General features: G+C 38.4%; 1 protein-coding gene across 3 annotated transcripts in view; it reads right to left on the bottom strand.

Moving 5' to 3' along the window:
• The window catches only part of NLGN4X (neuroligin 4 X-linked), a 608585-nt gene extending 588107 nt beyond the window's left edge, over positions 1-20478 (bottom strand). For 2 of the 3 annotated variants that reach the window (XM_069761572.1, XM_069761569.1), the window contains exon 1: positions 19926-20256. The gene's annotated coding sequence lies outside the window, so the exon portion shown is untranslated. Of the gene's footprint in view, positions 1-19925 lie in introns of all 3 variants that reach the window. The other variant, XM_069761571.1, reaches the window with a different exon arrangement.
• Between the last annotated feature and the right edge of the window lie 223 nt (positions 20479-20701).

Consider the following 20701-nt stretch of genomic DNA (forward strand, 5'->3'; position numbering starts at 1 on the left):
TGGAACTAGAGAGAGTACAAAGGAGGGCAACAAAATTAATAAAGGGGATGGGAGAACTACAATACCCAGATAGATTAGCGAAATTAGGATTATTTAGTCTAGAAAAAAGACAACTGAGGGGCGATCTAATAACCATGTATAAGTATATAAGGGGACAATACAAATATCTCGATGAGGATCTGTTTATACCAAGGAAGGTGACGGGCGCAAGGGGGCATTATTTGCGTCTGGAGGAGAGAAGGTTTTTCCACCAACATAGAAGAGGATTCTTTACTGTTAGGGCAGTGAGAATCTGGAATTGCTTGCCTGAGAAAGTGGTGATGGCGAACTCAGTCGAGGGGTTCAAGAGAGGCCTGGATGTCTTCCTGGAGCAGAACAATATTGTATCATACAATTGTTAGGTTCTGTAGAAGGACATAGATCTGGGGATTTATTATGATGGAATATAGGCTGAACTGGATGGACAAATGTCTTTTTTCGGCCTTACTAACTATGTTACTATGTTACTGTGATTGAATTGATATTACATAGAATGCATCATATTTCTAGTAATTACATTTTCTTAAGAGTGTAAGGCTGTGTGCACATGTTGCAGATTTTTCGCATTTTTTTCACATTTGTTCGCCATAAAAACACTATAAAAATGTGAAAAAGAACACATATAATATGCATCCCATCATTTAGAATGCATTCGGCAATTTTTGTGCACATGATGCATTTTTTTCCATGAAAAAAACGCATTGCGGTAAAAAACGCAGCATGTTCATTAATTTTGTGGATTTTTTGCCAATTTCCCACTATATTATTGCATTGGGAACCTCCGGAAAAATCTGCAAAAAAAAACGCACCAAAAACGTGGTAAAAGCGTGAGAAAATACGAGAAAAACTCATGCGGATTTCCTGCAGAAAATGTCCTGTTTGGCTCAGGAAATTTCTGCAAGAAATCCTGAACGTGTGCACATAGCCTAAAGGATTTCTGGGCTCCATATAAATCCTTTCACTTCATGAATTTAGCATTTGATCTAAAGCAAAGTCATTGTGCATAGCCTCACATGTATGTATATATGAACAGTTGTAACTAGAAGTTTCCATACACAATAAAAAACACACATATGCATATTTTTCCCAATACCTGATATGAAATCAGAATAAACCTTTCTCGTTTTAGGTCACTTAGGATTACCATAATTATTAATATTGCCAAATGCCAGAATAATGAGAGATAATGTTTTAAAGTATTTTTATAACTTACTGCAAAGTCAAAAGTTTGCAAACAGTAAGATTACTATGCCTTTAAACAATTCTGGGCTGCCGGTATGATGATGTCATGTGTTTTGAAGCTTCTGAGAGACACAAATGTGGATGTATTTTAATGCACACTTTAAAGGGAACCTGTCACCCCGTTTTTTCAGATTGAGCTATAAATACTGTTAAATAGGGCCTGCGCTGTGCGTTACTATAGTGTATGTAGTGTACCCTGATTCCCCATGTATGCTGAGAAATACATTACCAAAGTCGCCGTTTTCGCCTGTCAATCAGGCTGGTCTGGTCAGGTGGGCGTGTTCACAGCGCTCTTTTCTTCCCCCGCTTTCCGTTGGTGGCGTAGTGGTGTGCGCATGTCCAAGGTCCGAATTCCCTGTGCCCACGTGAAGACACAGCGCGCGATCTGCGCTGTCATCCCTTTCATCGGTTGGGGCGGCCATTTTCCCAAAGCCAAGTTTGCATCTCGGCTTTGGGAAAATGGCCGCCGCGATCTCTTGTGCGCACGCGCGGCATCCCGCGGCCATTTTCCTGAAGCCCCGTGCAGCAGAGCACTCCATCTGCGCACGCGCGGCCCCAGGAAGATGGCCGCCCCACCGATGAAAGGGATGACAGCGCAGATCGCGCGCTGTGTCTTCACGTGGGCGCAGGGAATTCGGACCTTGGACATGTGCACACCACTACGCCACCAACGGAAAGCTGGGGAAGAAAAGAGCGCTGTGAACACGTCCACCTGACCAGACCAGCCTGATTGACAGGCAAAAACGGCGACTTTGGTAATGTATTTCTCAGCATACATGGGGAATCAGGGTACACTACATACACTATAGTAACGCACAGCGCAGGCCCTATTTAACAGTATTTATAGCTCAATCTGAAAAAACGGGGTGACAGGTTCCCTTTAAAAAAAAGCTACTTCATTGCGTAGCATCAAGGGAAAGTCTCAAGAAATCAGCAGAGATATCAGGACGAGAATTGTGGACTTGCACAAGTCTGGATCATCATTGGGTACAATTTCAAGATACTTGAAGGTGCTTCGTTCATCTGTACAAAAAATTATATGCAAGTACAAACAAGATGTGAATGTCCCCAGCCATAATACCGCTCAGGAAGGAGACGGATTCTGTGTTCCAGTAATTAACATGCTTTGGTCCGACATCTGCATATCAATCCAAGGACAAATGCAAAAGACCTTGTGAAGATGATGGCGAAAACTGGAAAAATTATGTCAATGTCCACAGTGAAATGACTACTGTATCAACATGAGCTGAAAGGCCACTCTGCCAGGAAGAAGCCATTACTCCAAAAGAAACATAAAAAAGCCAGATTACTGTTTGCAAATGCACACAGGAACAAAAGCCTTAATTTTTGGAGACATGTCCTGTAGTCTGATGAAACTAAAATGGAACTTTTTGGGCATAATGACTATCATTACTTTTGGAAGAAAAGGGGAGAAACTTGGAATTATAAGAACACCATCCCGACTGTGAAATACGGAGGGTGGCGGTATCATGTTATGGGATTGTTATGCTGCAGGAGGGACTGGTGCACTTCACAAAATAGATGGCGTCATGAAAAAAGAAAATTGTGGCAGCGCTGAACCAACATTTCAAGATATCAGCCAGGAAGTTAAAACTTGGGAGTTAAAAATGCGTCTTCCAAATAGACAATGATCAGAAGCATACTGCCAAAATGGTAACAAAGTGGCTTACGGATAACAAAGTCAATGTTTTAGAGTGGCCATCACAAAGCCCTGATCTCAATCCTATTGAAAATTTATGGGCAAAGCTGGAAAGGCAGTTGCTAGCAAGACGACCTACAAACCTGGATCAGTTACACCAGTTTTGTCAGGAGGAATGGACCCAAATTCCAACCAACTTTTATAAGAACCTTGTGGAAGGATATCCCAAACGTTTGACCCAAGTTATTCAGTTTAAGGGCAATGATACCAAATACTAATGAAATGTATGTGAACTTTTGACATTGCAGTAAGTAATAAAAAAGCCTTAAACATTTTCTCTCTCACTATTCTGGCATTTGGCAAATATTAATAATTATGGTAATCCTAACTGACATATTATATTGAGAAAAACATGCATATAAATATACATACAGTATATTGGAAATAGATGAGCAAATTACTCTGCAGGACCCTAGTCCAGGAGCCATGTCAGAATTTCTTGGCTTCTGAATAGGAGTTTTACAAACCGCTTTCTGCCTGCTAGACTTTGCGGCCCTCTTTTGATTTATGGGGCTAGTAGTATATTATTGATGTGTTGCAATGCATGGATTTTGCTGCAAAAAGTCTACTACTGTACTTAGCAGAAACCTCCGGGTTGCCGGCATGTAAGAGATGTTTAATTTCCCATCTATTTTCAGAGGAAAATCCATAGCAGGACTCTGTACAAGGACGAGAATGGGAACAGATCACATACATGTTGTGCAAAGATTTAAGGGAATTATGTACATAATATACAGAGATACTAAGGTCACATAGTCTGGATCAGAGAGAGGAGGGAAAACAATCTAGGAAAATAGAGACATCAGCATCATGATGGCTTGACGTTAGCATTGAAGATTTAATGAGACTTGAGAGCAAAGGCCATATCTATTATAGGTACAGGGAATGCAGTCATACCTTAGACCTGGTCACTACGCTGGCCCAAAATGTCTCTGGCCCACATAAGTAAACCTTTACTATTAAAGATTTGTGAGGGCCCCATTTGAGATCTTCAATTGGGGCCCACAATCTTCACGTTAATCCACTGCAGAGAGCAATTGAATTTAGCAGCAATACCCCAATACAAACAGAGCTCACTTCCAAAAAAGTATTACTGGGGGTGTCGTGCTATATGAGATAAGTCTGAAACTAAGAGCATATTGTAAATTATATAAGGATTTAGTAATTATTTTAGTAAAAATAATTTCCTTGTTACAGGCATCCATAGCTTTTACAATTTCACCAGTAATTGGAGTATCAATAGGTTATGGTGAAATTGGCTGGAAATGGAAACAGCATATTTATAGCCATTTTTAATAATGTCAGTGAATGTTATGAAAGCTAAGTTAACATTTGTAAAAGGGAGATGTTTTAACATCTGAATATATATGTACCCCTTTCTAGTGAATTCTTGTCTTTACGACAAACTATATATGACATGATGTACAGCTATCTGAGTACTTTTCATCCCTTACATTATTATCTATAGGACTGTAAATTCTGTTTTATATGGTGTGACAACATATCATTTCTGACTCTTCAGTCCTTTTGATATACTTCTAAATACTAAAATTAATAAAGATTGTGCAAAACAATACAAATGAAAAAAGTAGTAAGACTGACATAGATTTGGGTGGTATATTTAGATTGTATTTTTATTGTACTCGCTGATATAGCAGCATTAATTTCTGCAGTGCTTTACAGAAATCACCATCTTAAAAGAAAATACCATACCTTTACCTATAAAGTAAATAAACGTAAAATAAGCTCTAATTTGGCTTTGGTTTCTAAAGTCAAGACTTATGAGCTGAGTTTGCACTTTAATACAATACATTACTGAATAAACACCAATTCTCAATTGTATGACCCTTAATTACATTATTTAAACGTGGCATAAAGCTGCACTGAATCCTCAAGAGTTTTACAGCAATTTGGTACATAGAAAGAACATTCTTATGCAGGTTAAATATTGTGCATAGATTTGCATCTATTGGCCTTTTTTACAGAATATGTCTTGCTCTGCATGCCCTAACATCAGCTATTCACCCTGTACATAAGGACATTTCAGAGGACAATGTGAAACACAGCTGTGTAAATAACAGACATTAGTACAATGGAGAACAGACGTGTAGTGTATTACTGTACTTTAAGAACTTTGTAACCACAATGTAGGTCTCTAATCCTCCGAGTCTATGGTGTTTACCATAGTTATAGAATTTCCAGTGCTGAAAGCAATCAGAAATCCATCAAGCTCAACCTTTTTCAGACCTGGCTATTAATTCAGAGAAAAGCAAAATATACCTTTGGGGGAAACTGTATCCAATTCAGCTGCAAGGTGGAAACAAAAGAAATAAAATAGTGTCCTGCATTATCTGAACATCAGTAACATTATGTTCTCAATCTTGGCATAACTAGATAGAAAATGGTGATGTCTCGGTCTAACAATTAGAAGATTGAAGATTTGTTAAAAAAAGTGAAAAAAAATTAGGCATGCAAAGTTTTCCTCCTAAAATTGGATAAGACTTACCCATTCAAGTTTATGAGTGTGAAAAAGAAAATCAGATGTTACACGAAGCCGCAATGTAGCATCCAATTTTTATGGAAACTATAAATGCTCTTGTAAAAGATTCATTAAAGAAATGAATTGCGTACGGATGACAAGTGAGAAGAAAATCGTCCCTTTGTGGATGCAGCGCTGAACGATTTTTATTCTGTCATGCGACCCTAGCCTAAGTTATAGTCCAAGTGTCAGAACAAAAGAGAATGGTAAATTAGTCACAAGAGGAGTTAGCGATGTCAACACTAGGGTTGAACGACTTTTGTTTTTTTAGGGTCGGGTCGGGTTTCACGAAACCCGACTTTCTCAAAAGTCGGGTCGAGTGAAATCGGCCGATCCTATTAAAAAGTCGGGATCGGGGTCGGCCGAAACACGAAACCCAATGCAGGGCAATGGGATACTAATGGTTCCCAGGGTCTGAAGGAGAGAAAACTCTCCTTCAGGCCCTGGGATCCATATTTATGTGTAAAATAAAGAATAAAAATAAAAAATAGGGATATACTCACCCTCGGACGCGCCCTGGTACTAACCGGCAGCCTTCCTTCCTAAGAATGAGCGCGTGAAGGACCTTCGATGACGTCGCGGCTTGTGATTGGTCATGTGACCGCTCATGTGACCGCTCATGCGACCAATCACAAGCCGCGACGTCATCGAAGGTCCTTCACGCGCTCATTCTTAGGAATGGAAGCTGCCGGTTACAGCGGTTAGTACCAGGGCGCATCCGAGGGTGAGTATATCCCTATTTTTTATTTTTATTCTTTATTTTACACATAAATATGGATTCCGATACCGCAAATATTTTTGCGCGAAGATCGCCGACCTCATGGCCGACCCCACGCAGGGATCGGGTCGGGTTTCATGAAACCCGACTTTGCCAAAGGTCGGCGACTTCTGAAAATGGCTGACCCGTTTCGCTCAACCCTAGTCAACACTTCTCCGGCATATAATGAGTGAAAAAATCCTCCCCAGCTGTGTTTCACCAATAATCTTGGGGCTCCTCACTTGTGAGGCCTTTGAGAAGAAATATATCATACTAATGACGTTAACTCTTGATTTGCATTCTGAAATAAATGTCCTTATCATCTGTTGTCATAGAATATTCTCGAGCTTGTCTTCCAGAACTGTACATAACCATTTCCCTTATGGATTTGTGAATCAGACTATTCCTCTATAATGTATTATGATGATTATTTATATTGTTTGGATGGGAAAAAGAAAATTTTCTTAAATTATTATTGTCTACAATTAATGTGTTAAAAGTTTATTCATTCTAGATGTGATTAATGAAAGGTTACATTTTCTGCGGCTTCGTGTTTGAGCTTTGCTATATTTTAAATTGAAGAAGCAACCTTACTGGTAAATTTAACAAAACTAAGGCAGAAGTAATTTTAAGTTAAAAAACCTTGTGTACAAAACTCGTTAAATGATGAAAAGACAAAGTACAAGCAAAAGCCTACCTGTAAAAGGATTATTTTCAACAAATTTAAGTTTTTTATGTAAGCAGAAAAAAATGTAATTCTCATTAATAGGAGAAATTTCTCCCAAAGTGGTACTGGTTTATGAGCCAAAAGTCAAAAGCTACTAGAGAATTTTAAAGCAATGAACACTACTGACTGTTTAAGCAATGTTTCCACAATAAGTCAACATCGTTTGTCTTATGCATCTGGGATCTTATTGTCCACTCTCTAACCAAACTCTTGGGAACCAAATTAACTGATAACTGAGTTTGCTCTTCTTTCTAGTAATGCTGATATAAGGAAAAGGTCATACTATCTTTTGACAATCATAAAACATGTTATCAATGACTAAGATGCCATAAATGTAAAAAACTTTTTTCCTATCTGTTCACTTATCAATTTTGAGAGCTAAGAAAAAATTATATCAGAACCAATGTGTCAATGATTTTTTTAATATTGGTTACATAATTAAAGCTCCTAATGACAAAGATCACCTAATTTTTCACATATAAAGCTGGAGTCACACATAACGATATCATTAACGATATCGTTGCAATGTCATGCTTTTGGTGACGTAGCAACGATCCCGCTAACGATCTCGTTATGTGTGACAGCGACCAATGATCAGGCCCCTGCTGGGGGATCGTTGGTCGTTGGAGAATGATCAGGACCATTTTTTGGTCGCTGATCACCCGCTGTCATTGCTGGATCGGCGTGTGTGACGCCAATCCAGCAATGTGTTCACTTGTAACCAGGGTAAATATCGGTTTACTAAGGGCGGCCCTGCACTTAGTAACCCAATGTTTACCCTGGCTATCCGGGTGCTGCAGGGGGACTTCGGCATCGTTGAAGACAGTTTCAACGATGCCGAAGTCGTTCCCCTGATCGTTGGTCACCGGAGAGAGCTGTCTGTGTGACAGCTCCCCAGCGACCACACAACGACTTACCAATGATCATGGCCAGGTCGTATCGCTGGTCGTCATTGTTGGTAAGTCGTTTAGTGTGACTAAAGCTTAACTGCGGCCACCACCTTTAGGGGCTTATCTACAGCATTCTATAATGCTGTAGATAAGGCCTCGATGTAACCTGAAAGATAAGAAAAACAAGTTAGATTATACTCACCTGGGGCGGTCCGCTGTCGTCCGGTCTGTTGGCCGTCATGGTCACGGCTCCTGTGCAAGCATACTTTATCTGCCCTGTTGAGGGCAGAGCAAAGTACTGCAGTGCGCAGGAGCCAGGAAAGATCTGAGAAGCCCAGTGCCTGCACACTGCAGTACTTTGCGCTACCCTCAACAGGGCAGATAATGTACACCTGTGCAGCAGCAGTGACAGAAGCAAGGAAGAGGACGTCATCGCGTGAAGGTGGGAGGCACCGGATCTGAACTGTGACGCCCATCAGACCCAGACCACATAGGACCGCCCCCCAGGTGAGTATATTCTAACTTGTTTTTCTTATCTTTCAGGTTACATTGGGGCTTATCTACAGCATTACAGAATGCTGTAGATAAGCCCCTGATGGCGGTGGCCGAAGCTTATATACAAAAAAGCAGGTGACAGACTCCCTTTAAAGGTATCTTATAAAAAATATTACTATTAAAATTAGTAAATATCACTCATTGGCTCTGCATTTTGCATGCAAGTCTTTCTTATGGCATTGTATAAATCTGCTTTCTTAGAATAATATTGCTTGTGTCCTTACTGGTCTTAGAGAATATAAATACGTTTAATAGCTTTCTCCCTGACTCTTCCATACACATAAACACTCAGCTCTAACAAAATGTATTTTCAAAGAGGGCAGGAGAGGGAACATTTACTGGACTCCTCTGTCAGTGGTTTATCTCCTGAAATAAGAAAAGGTTTTGGTATGGGAGTTCAGACTCCCCAAACATCATCTGTCGAATTAAAGTCTTGATGCCCCAACAACACACATTAGAATATTGGTTTGCCAATATTAGGTTGTGTCAACTTTTTTCTGCTGTAACAAAAAATATTGCAGAAATCACATTCATATGTACAATCTATATATAACAACTTTACATGCATGAATTTAGCTCCACACAAACAACACAGGTTTTTATGGAGCCCAAGGGTTTGTTAAGAGAGGGGATTATGAGATCCCTGCTGTCAGACAGAAAAAATTTAGAGGCATTGCTAACAAAAGTTAATCGTGTCCATTCCTTTATAATTCTTAGGTAGCTTTCGACTTTTTGGTGGTCAATCAGTACCACTTGAGGGGAAATTCCTCCTAGTAATAAGAAATCAAGGGTTTTTTTGCTTCTAAACTTTCTAAATGTAACCCACTTCCAGGTAGGATTTTGTTTGTACATTATGTCTTTAGGTCAGTTATTGACTTTTGACTACAGTATATATTATTAGTTTAAAATTATTTATGCTCCAGTGTTAAATTTACATGCAAGTGCCAAATTATAGAAAAATGTAATATAACACTTATAGAAATTATTAAAAGGCGTACCCAGGTTTCAAATAAATCTGCCTTATTTCATAGCATGTTGTCTTGTTGAGCCCTTTATCCCTAAAACTTTTGCTTGTAGTGGAGAAAACCTACAAATTCCGACCGATCAAGGAGGCAAAATATGGCTACAAGCGTGAGTGTCTACAGCTTCCAAGAAAGGAGCCTCAGAGATTTCATCTCCTCTGTACTGACTTCTTTCTCAAGGCTCAATAATACACTTTGTACAGCAAAACAGAAAACTAAATGATTTACATTTGACAGCAAATCAGCTTATTTGTTTTTATTTTTATTTTGCAAATTGTGTCTTTTAAAAACTGCCATACAAAGTCTTCCATTGCAAAAAAAATGGATTCCATATCAGGACATAATGCGTTCTACATTTGCATGAATGATATAACCTTCAAAACCTCTTAAACGTAATTATATGTAGTATTATTACTTAACCAGGTAAGTCAATCAGATGCAATTACTTCAACATGCATTATAAATGGTTTCATATCTACATGGATTTCATATCTACATGGAGTTAAGCCATTTATAAGTAATTAATTCCAACACTCCAGTAATAGTACCACATGCTGTGATTCAAATCATTTTACCTCCTTGTTGCATATTCTAGAAATATACTTCTTTGAACAATAATGCCTTAATGAAAATAATATAGGCTAGGAATAGCTGAGGGGATCATTGCATTTTAGCACAGTTTTATATTTATTTTGAAAATTCAAGTTAATTTGATGTTTTCTCCAAAAGATATTTGCTGTAAATTATGACAAAAATGGAATGATCAAAAGAAAAGTGTGATATGTTTTTCTCTTCTGATTTAAAAATGGTTGAAATAACTTGGAAATTGAACATCTATTCACAGGAAAGGTGACAATTTGCTAATCCTTTGAGGGGTTAAAATGCTAAGATCATTACCAATCCCAAGAACAGGGTTGTGAAATTCCCAAAGGTTGGGTGAGAACTTGCTGAACGGTGACAACAACTTTCAATAATTGGGTTAGTTTCTTGTAGAGTCAAATGTTAACACATTTTCTCCCCCTTCTAATTAACTACAATGCCTACAAGTAGTATTCAACCCCCCTGCAGATTTAGCAGGTTTAATAAGATGCAAATAAGTTAGAGCCTTCAAACTTCAAACAAGGGCAGGATTTATTAACAGATGCATAAATCTTACAAACCAAAAAGTTTTGTTGCTCAGTTAAATTTTTATCAATTTTAAACATAAAAGTGTGGGTCAATTATTATTCAACCCCTAGTATTTTGTGGAATAACCTTTGTTTGCAATTACAGCTAATAATCGTCTTTTATAAGACCTGATCAGGCCGGCACAGGTCTCTCGAGTTATCTTGGCCTACTCCTCCATGCAGATCTTCTCCAAGTTATCTAGGTTCTTTGGGTGTCTCATGTGGACTTTAATCTTGAGCTCCTTCCACAAGTTTTCAATTGGGTTAAGGTCAGGAGACTGACTAGGCCACTGCAACACCTTGATTTTTTGCCTCTTGAACCAGGCCTTGGTTTTCTTGGCTGTGTGCTTTGGGTCGTTGTCTTGTTGGAAGATGAAATGACGACCCATCTTAAGATTCTTGATGGAGGAGCCGAGGTTCTTGGCAAAAATCTCCAGGTAGGCCGTGCTATCCATCTTCCCATGGATGCGGACCAGATGGCCAGGCCCCTTGGCTGAGCAACAGCCCCACAGCATGATGCTGCCACCACCCTGCTTGACTGTAGGGATGGTATTCTTGGGGTCATATGCAGTGCCATCCAGTCTCCAAACGTCACGTGTATGGTTGGCACCAAAGATCTCGATCTTGGTCTCATCAGACCAGAGAACCTTGAACCAGTCAGTCTCAGAGTCCTCCAAGTGATCATGAGCAAACTGTAGACAAGCCTTGACATGACGCCTTGAAAGTAAAGGTACCTTACGGGCTCGTCTGGAACGGAGACCATTGCGGTGGAGTACGTTACTTATGGTATTGACTGAAACCAATGTCCCCACTGCCATGAGATCTTCCCGGAGCTCCTTCCTTGTTGTCCTTAGGTTAGCCTTGACTCTTTGAACAAGCCTGGCCTCGGCACGGGAGGAAACTTTTAAAGGCTGTCCAGGCCGTGGAAGGCTAACAGCAGTTCCATAAGCCTTACACTTCCGGATGATGCTCCCAACAGTGGAGACAGGTAGGCCCAACTCCTTGGAAAGGGTTTTGTACCCCTTGCCAGCCTTGTGACCCTCCACGATCTTGTCTCTGATGGCCTTTGTCTTTCCCATGTTGACCATGTATGAGTGCTGTTCACAAGTTTGGGGAGGGTCTTAAATAGTCAGAAAAGGCTGGAAAAATAGATAATTAATCCAAACATGTGAAGCTCATTGTTCTTTGTGCCTGAACTACTTCTTAATACTTTAGGGGAACCAAACAGAATTCTGGTGGGTTGAGGGGTTGAATAATAAATGACCCTCTGAAAATACTTTTCACAATTTAAAAAAAAAATAAACAAAGAAATAACATTCTTTTTTGCTGCAGTGCATTTCACATTTCCAGGCTGATCTACAGTCCAAATGTCACAATGCCAAGTTAATTCCAAATGTGTAAACCTGCTAAATCTGCAGGGGGTTGAATACTACTTGTAGGCACTGTATGTAGCATCTAACTTACAATATAATATCCTATAATTTATAAGAGCAGCAAACTACATATGCAACTACCAAATCTACTGTCTCCTTCCCAATCCCCTGTAGACTGTAAGTCTGTGAAAGCAGAGCCCTCTCTTCTCTGTGCAAGTCTGTTATTAATAATTTGTTTACTATAATTTATACTTGTATTTTGTATGCAAATTAGTGATGAACGAGTATACTCGTTGCTCGGGTGGTCTCCGAATATTTGTGAGTGCTTGGAGATTTAGGTTTTGTTGATGCAGCTGCATGATTTACGGCTGCTCGCCAGCCTGAGTACATGTTGGGGGTGCCTGGTTGCTAGGGACACAAATCATGCAGCTGCGTCGACGAAAAGTAAATCTCTGAGCAATGAGTAAACTGGCTCATCACTAATGTAAACCCTTTTTCACAAGTATTGCACCATGGAATCATTGGTGCTCTAAAAATAATATATCATAATGGGGCCACATTTAGGCACAGGTATTGTTGCTCTCATACCTGGATCTTCTCTGCTTTTCTTAAAATTAACGTTAATCCGCAAGTATCCATTAATAACCTGCTTTTGTTGCAAATTTTTATTAACAGTATTAGAAACTGTAATTCTATGTCCTAACTGTATCTTATGGCTGTGTAATATTGCTAGTCTTCAGGATATTGGGGAAAATCATTGCCAAAGTATCATACGAAGTGAAGGCAATGGCAATTTTCAATAAACCTTGCAAATGCTCATCTGTAATGTTTAGACTCCTCTATTTTCCTCTCCCACAGCCTCACAAGCATTGGCTGTTCCCAGTCATGTGACACACATTTTTTCATGGCTTATATTAAATTTCTAAATTGGGAAGTGGAAATGTAAACTACCAAATCAAAACAGCCACTATATCATCACTATGTAATGGGTTTTTGAGCATTAATAAGTAGCATTCAGTTGACATCTTTTATTTTATTAGCCATGACACATAACACATTATATAAATTTTTTTAATCAGTGAAATATTGTGCACATACATAATATATATTAGGGACATATCAAAATTGGTAAAAAAGTAATGTAGGCCTTAGTTTAAAAGATCACATTCATACAAATTTATAACTATTTCTTCAGTAATTGATCTTGAAATATTTTTGAGTTTTAATAACCACAATTATGGGATAGCTTTCAAAAAAGTAAAAACTTTGGAAAGTATTAGACAGCAGCCCACATTTTGGTACAATGATTGAAAAGATCATTTTCTGGGTAAAATAAAAATTTGATGTACAAGTCTTTAAAAAGTTGATGTACATTGTAACTACGTACATCTAAATTGCACCATGAATTTGTGCTTGCATCATCTTCTGATACACCATTTTATTGTCATGGGAATAATATGCTGGGGCCACCCACTTAGACACTGAAACGCAACTGATGCTTAAGAATTTATATGGGTTCTCTTGCTGTGTGTGTCTCTAGGAAAACCAGAGTAAGCTTTTAACATGATGGGATAGAACATCTGAGCTTCTTTTAGCATATATAAGCTTTCATTTTGCAATATTTTCTGGAAATGTTGAAATGGGTTGGGATTTATCTGCATATTCAGTGGAATATCATACATACATATCCCTGATTTAAATTATTCTTGAATAGAGTGAAAGAAACATTACTAAAGTTACAAGAGTGCCTCTTTAACTGACATCAGTCATGATCTTTCTTTATAGACCCTCAAGGGAATTAAAAGCATCAATAAATATATTTGTCAATTGAACAATCAATCAGCCAGCTGCTATTACTGCCTGCCCCCCAAGATTCCTCTAGCAGTGGCCTATCTCCCAGAGAACAAAAGAATCAGGCATTGGAAATCCAATAGGATAGATCCTTCTTTCTGCCGACATAATCTATGGTGGCCTTTAGATAAGCAAAACAGAATTACCAAAACCTATCAGTACAATTTATAGCTCTGTCAAAATCTCAAACTTAAATTTATGATTTTCAATTCTTAGCTCACAGTTAAAAAGGAGATTATATGTGCCAGTTAAGATAACTAGCTGGGCAGAATAATAGCGTACCATGTTCCTGTAAGTATGGTTTCATGGTTGTCAAACACTGTGCATGTTTGTCCCTATTCACACAAAATTATATCAAGCAGGCTAAAGCCAATGCTAAAGCCCACTCTTAAGGTCCAATGTAATTTTTTAATTAATTCCATATTTAATTTTGTGCAATATGCCAGCTAATTTTCACTATGTAATTTATGATGCCCAGGGTATATGATTCCTTTATGAACTCTTAAAATAAAGCATTGTACCCATGCCTTTATTTGTTGTTTCTGGGGTGTTTCCATCTGGGATGCTTTTGGTATAATGGCAATTTTCAGAGTTCCCAAGAAATCAATGGAGAAAGCTGCACGTTTGGCCACCTCTCCATTCCTGTCAGATGATGCCATGGCCACATTCTCCAGTTAGACTATAGTCTTTTCTAAACCCTTGACTGAATAAACTAATAGTAGTTTACTATCTAGTTATCAGGGATGTCAGATACCTCGTCACTTTATGTGGGACAACTTGCTATATGTTATGTATATCTAACTGTATGTTACAAGGCAAGAAAAGGATCGCCAATTATAGAGGCCCATGTATTCATACAACCAAGGTTGTTATTATACCATTTGTAGAGGTATAAATACAGTCACAAAAAGTGGAAATATATACAAATTACAACAAAAATGAGAAAAAAAAGCAGTGAAAAATATAATACACATTGTTTAATAAACCATATGTTTTGATATATTATTTAATAAAGTATATATTTTGAAAATATTTCCATGTGTGTGTACGTATGTGTGTGTGTGTATATGTGTGTCTGGGTCTGTATGTGTGTCTGGGTCTGTATGTGTGTCATGGTCTGTATGTGTGTCATGGTCTGTATGTGTGTTAGTGTCTGTGTGTTTCTGGGTCTGTATGTGTGTCTGGGTCTGTATGTGTGTCAGTGTCTGTGTGTGTCAGGGTCTGTATGTGTGTCACTGTCTGTGTGTGTCTGGGTCTGTATGTGTGTCAGGGTCTCTATGTGTGTTAGGGTCTGTATGTGTGTCAGTGTCTGTGTGTCTGGGTCTGTATGTGTGTCAGTATCTGTGTGTGTCTGGGTCTGTATGTGTTTCAGGGTCTGTATGTGTGTTAGGGTCTGTATGTGTGTCAGTGTCTGTGTGTGTCTGGGTCTGTATGTGTGTCTGGGTCTGTATGTGTGTCATGGTTTGTATGTGTGTCAGTGTCTGTGTGTGTCTGGGTCTGTATGTGTGTCTGAGTCTGTATGTGTGTCAGTGTCTGTGTGTGTCTGGGTCTGTATGTGTGTCTGGGTCTGTATGTGTGTCATGGTTTGTATGTGTGTCAGTGTCTGTGTGTGTCTGGGTCTGTATGTGTGTCTGAGTCTGTATGTGTGTTAGGGTCTGTATGTGTGTCAGTGTCTGTGTGTGTCTGGGTCTGTATGTGTGTCAGGGTCTGTCTTTGTGTCTGTGTAGGTTATGTTTAAAAAATAACATGACAAAATTAATAATGAGTATGACATATTACAAGAGAGCATGAGATAGGTGCATGACCTGTAAATGTATATCCAAGTGATATCGAGCACAGGCTTTGAAATTGTTTTAGTATGAATGACAAGCATGGTTTATATTAATAAGATCTCAGGCACAGTAGTCCAGCAAACAAAATGAGAACTATTAAAAGGTGACAGAGCTGAGTACATAACCCTGTCAAATGTGGGGGTCGAAATGGCTCAGAGCATAAACGCTTTACAAACATTGCTTGAGTGCACCTGAGCTGAACTGTGACAGAGAAGTGCTGCTGTTTGAAATGAGAGCTCCACATTGATCTGTGTGGCTTATTGCCAGTTGCAAGCTTACAGCTAGCCTTTTATTAGAAGACCCCTCCTGATAGGACATCTAGACTTGTAACCTAGGGCAACAAGTCTTCTCATTTTCAATTAAATAAAAAAAGTCACATTCAAAAATGACAGAGCAATATGTTTGTTGGCCGACTGAAGAACTCCATTGTCTTCTCTGTGTTTCCAGGTGACTCTGTCACTATGAATGACTATGGAACATGAAAAGAAGATTGTTCTTCTGAAAAGCCAAAGGGGTTATATTGGGAAACTGTCAAAAACAGGAGTGCGAGTACTATGTTAAGTATGCAGAATTTAACTAGTCAATTAGTACACCACTGAACTATAAAAATGTTTCCTCATCATAAGGTTTGTGTTGAATGTTTTCAATTAAGTACCCTCAATTAAACCCAACTACTCTACAATTCAGAGACACACCGATTATACCCCTGCTGCCTTCAATGAACAAGTGTCAAAGCCTTAATTAAATTTAGTCAAAGTAGGAACAGATATACTGTAAATAATGATCAATGATTTGGGATCCATATTTCTAGAATTAATATTTCAGACATTTTAAAAGACAGGTATATAGAGTTCCTTCAATAACCTTCATTGCTTGCTTTCACTTGCAGTGATCCAATGTATTCAACAGAATATCTAAAAATGTTTTTTTAGGAAATTAGTTATAAAAGAAGATAGCATACTGTATACTGTGCATACTGTGTATACTGGGATTCATCATTTGCTTAGCTTTGGTGTCATGCATTATACATGTTTAAGATTATAATTTGATGCAACCAGAATTCAAAAAAATCTTGAAAAAATAAATACGGAAAATAGAATAAACAGGGTTTTTTTTTAGATCTTTAAGGTTTTTTATTTTTATAGAAAAATCTTTTCTTATGTAATAAAGATGAAAAATCTCTGTTTTCACTCTCTATCATAGCATAGGTATCATAGTGTACCTGTATAAAGTGTGCGAATAATACCCGTAATAAAGGTCACATTCTGAAGGACAAAAATGTTACCACAGGGTCTTACACGCGTACGGTTCAGCAATTGTTTCCAAATCACTGCAAATACTAACCCATTTTACCATACAGGGAAAAAAGCAGATGTCTTTGACAATTATTTATTGAATTCCATTTGCATTTCTTGTAAGATTGATGTCCTGAACTTTAAGACTAATGGGAAATGCTGTAGAACTGTGTTGGGAATAGCTGCCAATAATTTCATTGCAATAACATAATACCCTGGAATCCTAAGAACAGATTTCTAATTAGCTAAGTCAACACCTAATCATTCAGTAGGTGACTGGATGTTCTAAGCAAGGGTGCACAAATATCTGAAAGTTTTTTGAAAATACATCTTAAAATGAGTATTTACTCAAAAAAGGATTAGTATTTTTCCATTTCTTCTCGTTTTAGAAATGTTCGCGGACTCCAATTCCTTTAAAATTATCCTTAAAATTAGGATCAGTGCAATAAGATATGCTACCCATGTTTCAGTTGTTCAGTTCTTTTTTTTTCCAGTCGGCCTCTACCAGATTCATATATATATATATATATATATATATATATATATATATATATATATATATATATATATGTATATATATATATATATATATATATCTGACTAGGAAGGCCACAACTGAATAATGGACGTCAAGAAACAGATATTGGACTTTACATATATAATAAATGACTCTCTCCAAGACCCTTTACTGCATATACATCAAACTATATCCTTCAAATAAGTGACCACTACGGACTATGCTGAAAAAGAAGTGTACATACTACCACCTTGTGGATTCCTCTAAAAAGAACAGATGTTCTTCCTTTCAGCTGCACAAGCTCCTGTTTGAGTTCTGTGACATAGAGAGCTTCAAATTAAGTTGTAATATGGACATAAAAATATTTGCTAAAGTACATAATTATTATAAATATCCACACAAGACGCAATTAATAACAGGTCTACCTTAAAGTTTGATGGCAGAAAATTAATTGATCCATAACATATGTAGTTTAAATTGCTTTGACTTATCTTTCCTTATAGGAATTAATTGTAGATTAATCCTGAAGCTCGCATGGATTATTATAATCACTATTTGATCTCACTATGCTAATGTGACTTAAACAGCGATGCAGGAAAGCTACGGAGAACTTTTGGAGAAAAGGTATATTAGAAAGGTCCAGAAAGGATTGACCTCGGCTGAAGATGGTTTACTGTCAATAGTATGTGACAAATCCGAGTAGAGAAGGACGAGTAATGTCACATTTCACAGTGGGCGGTCGATTAATGTCAGTGAAACCCATGATGGAGCTACATATAAATACTCGTCAATTGCCATTTTGTGAATCACAAGGTCCATATGGCACAAAATTTCCCAACAAGTTGCTGCAATGATCGATTGTAGACGCAAATGGGTACCCATGCAGTGAGATTAGCTAAAGAAACATCTCAAATATCCATTTCCTTCACCAGAAATCTGTGTCCTTCTCTTTGTTGGTAAACGCGTCCCCTTTATTTGTGTAAGTCACAAGGATCAATACAGCCATACCTTACTTCGAGCAAGGAAAAAATTGCTTATGAGTCTCAGAAGATCTTTCATATGAAATCTGAAGGGTCAAACATACAGTAACAGTACATGAAGGTGCTCCAGCCTGAGGTATTAAAGTCATATGCGTCCCTTTACTTTCAAAATAAATCTATAGAGACCGTGGTTGGTGATTCCAACAAATGACAGAGTTAAAGATATAAAAATTGTCGAAAATGCTGTTATTGTCTCCCATTTAATTTAGAATTCAGAATATCCTTTCGCGAGTTCTTCATGGTTGGAAAACTCGGGAGGACTAGTTCAGTAGCCACTTGCTACATACCACTGCGTGAAAGGTGGCAGGGAGCCTCAAAGTCTCCTCTCTATCTCTTTATAGTGTCATCAACACACAGAGGCTTATATCTGCAAAACCAGATCAGCCATGGAGCTTTAAACAAGGTGGAGGGAGGTGTAAGGGTGGGGGTGTGGGGGGGGTGATTTACCCATCATAGGTGGGGGTGGAGTAACCGATAGGTAGGTGATAATCAAGTTATGAGACAGAACTGCAACCTCCAATTTGACAGCCTGCACAATATCAGAAGTGATGTGAGTGCAAAATGTGCAGAATGCCTTATTGCACCAGAATTTGGCCATACATTATAGACATAATTCGTCATTATTTTTATTCCAGCGGATTGAAAAGCACGCTCTGTTCCATTATGCATTACCCATGCAGAATGCCAAGCAATGTGTTGCAATAAGCAAGGTGCAGTCTAGCAATAAAATAACCAGCATACAGATACAGTAGATTCCATGCCCAAGCTTCTGATTGCAGATTAATACTTGAAATAATTCCATTCAGAATATTTCATCAAATTAGTTACATTGAATAGCAAGACCCAGACTATGATAGGAACATAGTAATAAAAAAAAAATCCCAGGAACTGCAACCTCATATAAGTCAAAGTGTATCAAATGATCAGATATAGTATCTCTGCTGCTACAGGATATGGCAACAATAAGAGCTGTTTCCTTTGGTTAACCAATATGTCAAATCCTTAGCAATGTATCTCTCTTCAGCCGTCTAAGGAGAATGTTTCATTGTAATTCTGATTTAATATCTGCTCATCTTTCATTGTGTATATGAGACTGATCGGCTACTTTGTATACACCACACACAATCATAGGCTTTTTTTTTTTTTTCCAAGAGGCTACTGCAGCAAAATGATCATTACTGCCCAGAACACACATACTGTATATGAATAGGGGCACTGTGTGGAGGAGCACAAGGGAAAAGTATTGACTTGCAGCCATAAGGGAAAAGTAGTCACATAAAGGACTGCAGTAAAGCTTGAAATCATAGACATTGCTTAACTAGCATACAAAATGCATGTAAAAGTCAGCCCAGCGTCTTACCTTGACAAAGCAGAGAGGCAGCTCAAGCACACGACATCTTCTGCTCAGCCAAATCCAGCAAAAAATGCAAATCCTGATCCAATTGCTCGATGCAAAGCGGGTTCCTTTCACATCTGCAAATACATAGAGATATTTGTGGCAATCCAAGGCGGTCTTGCAGTCCACAGGAATGTGAGAAGCTGGAAACAAAAGGCTGCCTTGACTGGAGGAGAAAAGCAGGAGCTGTATAGTGGTTCAGCATGAAAATTCATTACAATCGGTGTGAGCAGTGGAGGTTTTGCTAGTAAAGAGCTCTGATTGCCTATGCAGAGATGGAGAGAGACTGAGCTGCAAGAAAAAAGAGAGATTGAGGAGGGAGAGAGGACCAGGCTGTACCAGTCACTTCTCCCTCAGCTATTGGAGCAAACTGAATGAAATTTACAAAGCCAGCAGCCAATAGATTGCTGCAGCCTGGATCATCACTACAGAAACCATATCTACATCTACAACCTAATGCAAAGAGCTGCTAATTCTAGTGCAATTCAAATGGAACACAATCATCACCGCTTGTGTCAAGAGGCAGTGCGTACGATGCCACGAGGCATATGGCAGGGTACACCTACAGAACCTTACCTACAGATTGCTTTTTCTCCTTATGCAAGTGCAAATTTGATGAAGGTGAAATAATACGTTTGCTATAGAAACCTATGTTTATACAAATTACCCTCAATAGGAACATCCTATCGGTAATAGTAACATAGTAACATAGTTATTAAGGTTGAAGGAAGACTTTAGGT

The sequence above is a fragment of the Ranitomeya imitator genome, chromosome 3 (genome assembly GCF_032444005.1).
Source record: "Ranitomeya imitator isolate aRanImi1 chromosome 3, aRanImi1.pri, whole genome shotgun sequence".
NCBI lineage: Eukaryota > Metazoa > Chordata > Amphibia > Anura > Dendrobatidae > Ranitomeya > Ranitomeya imitator.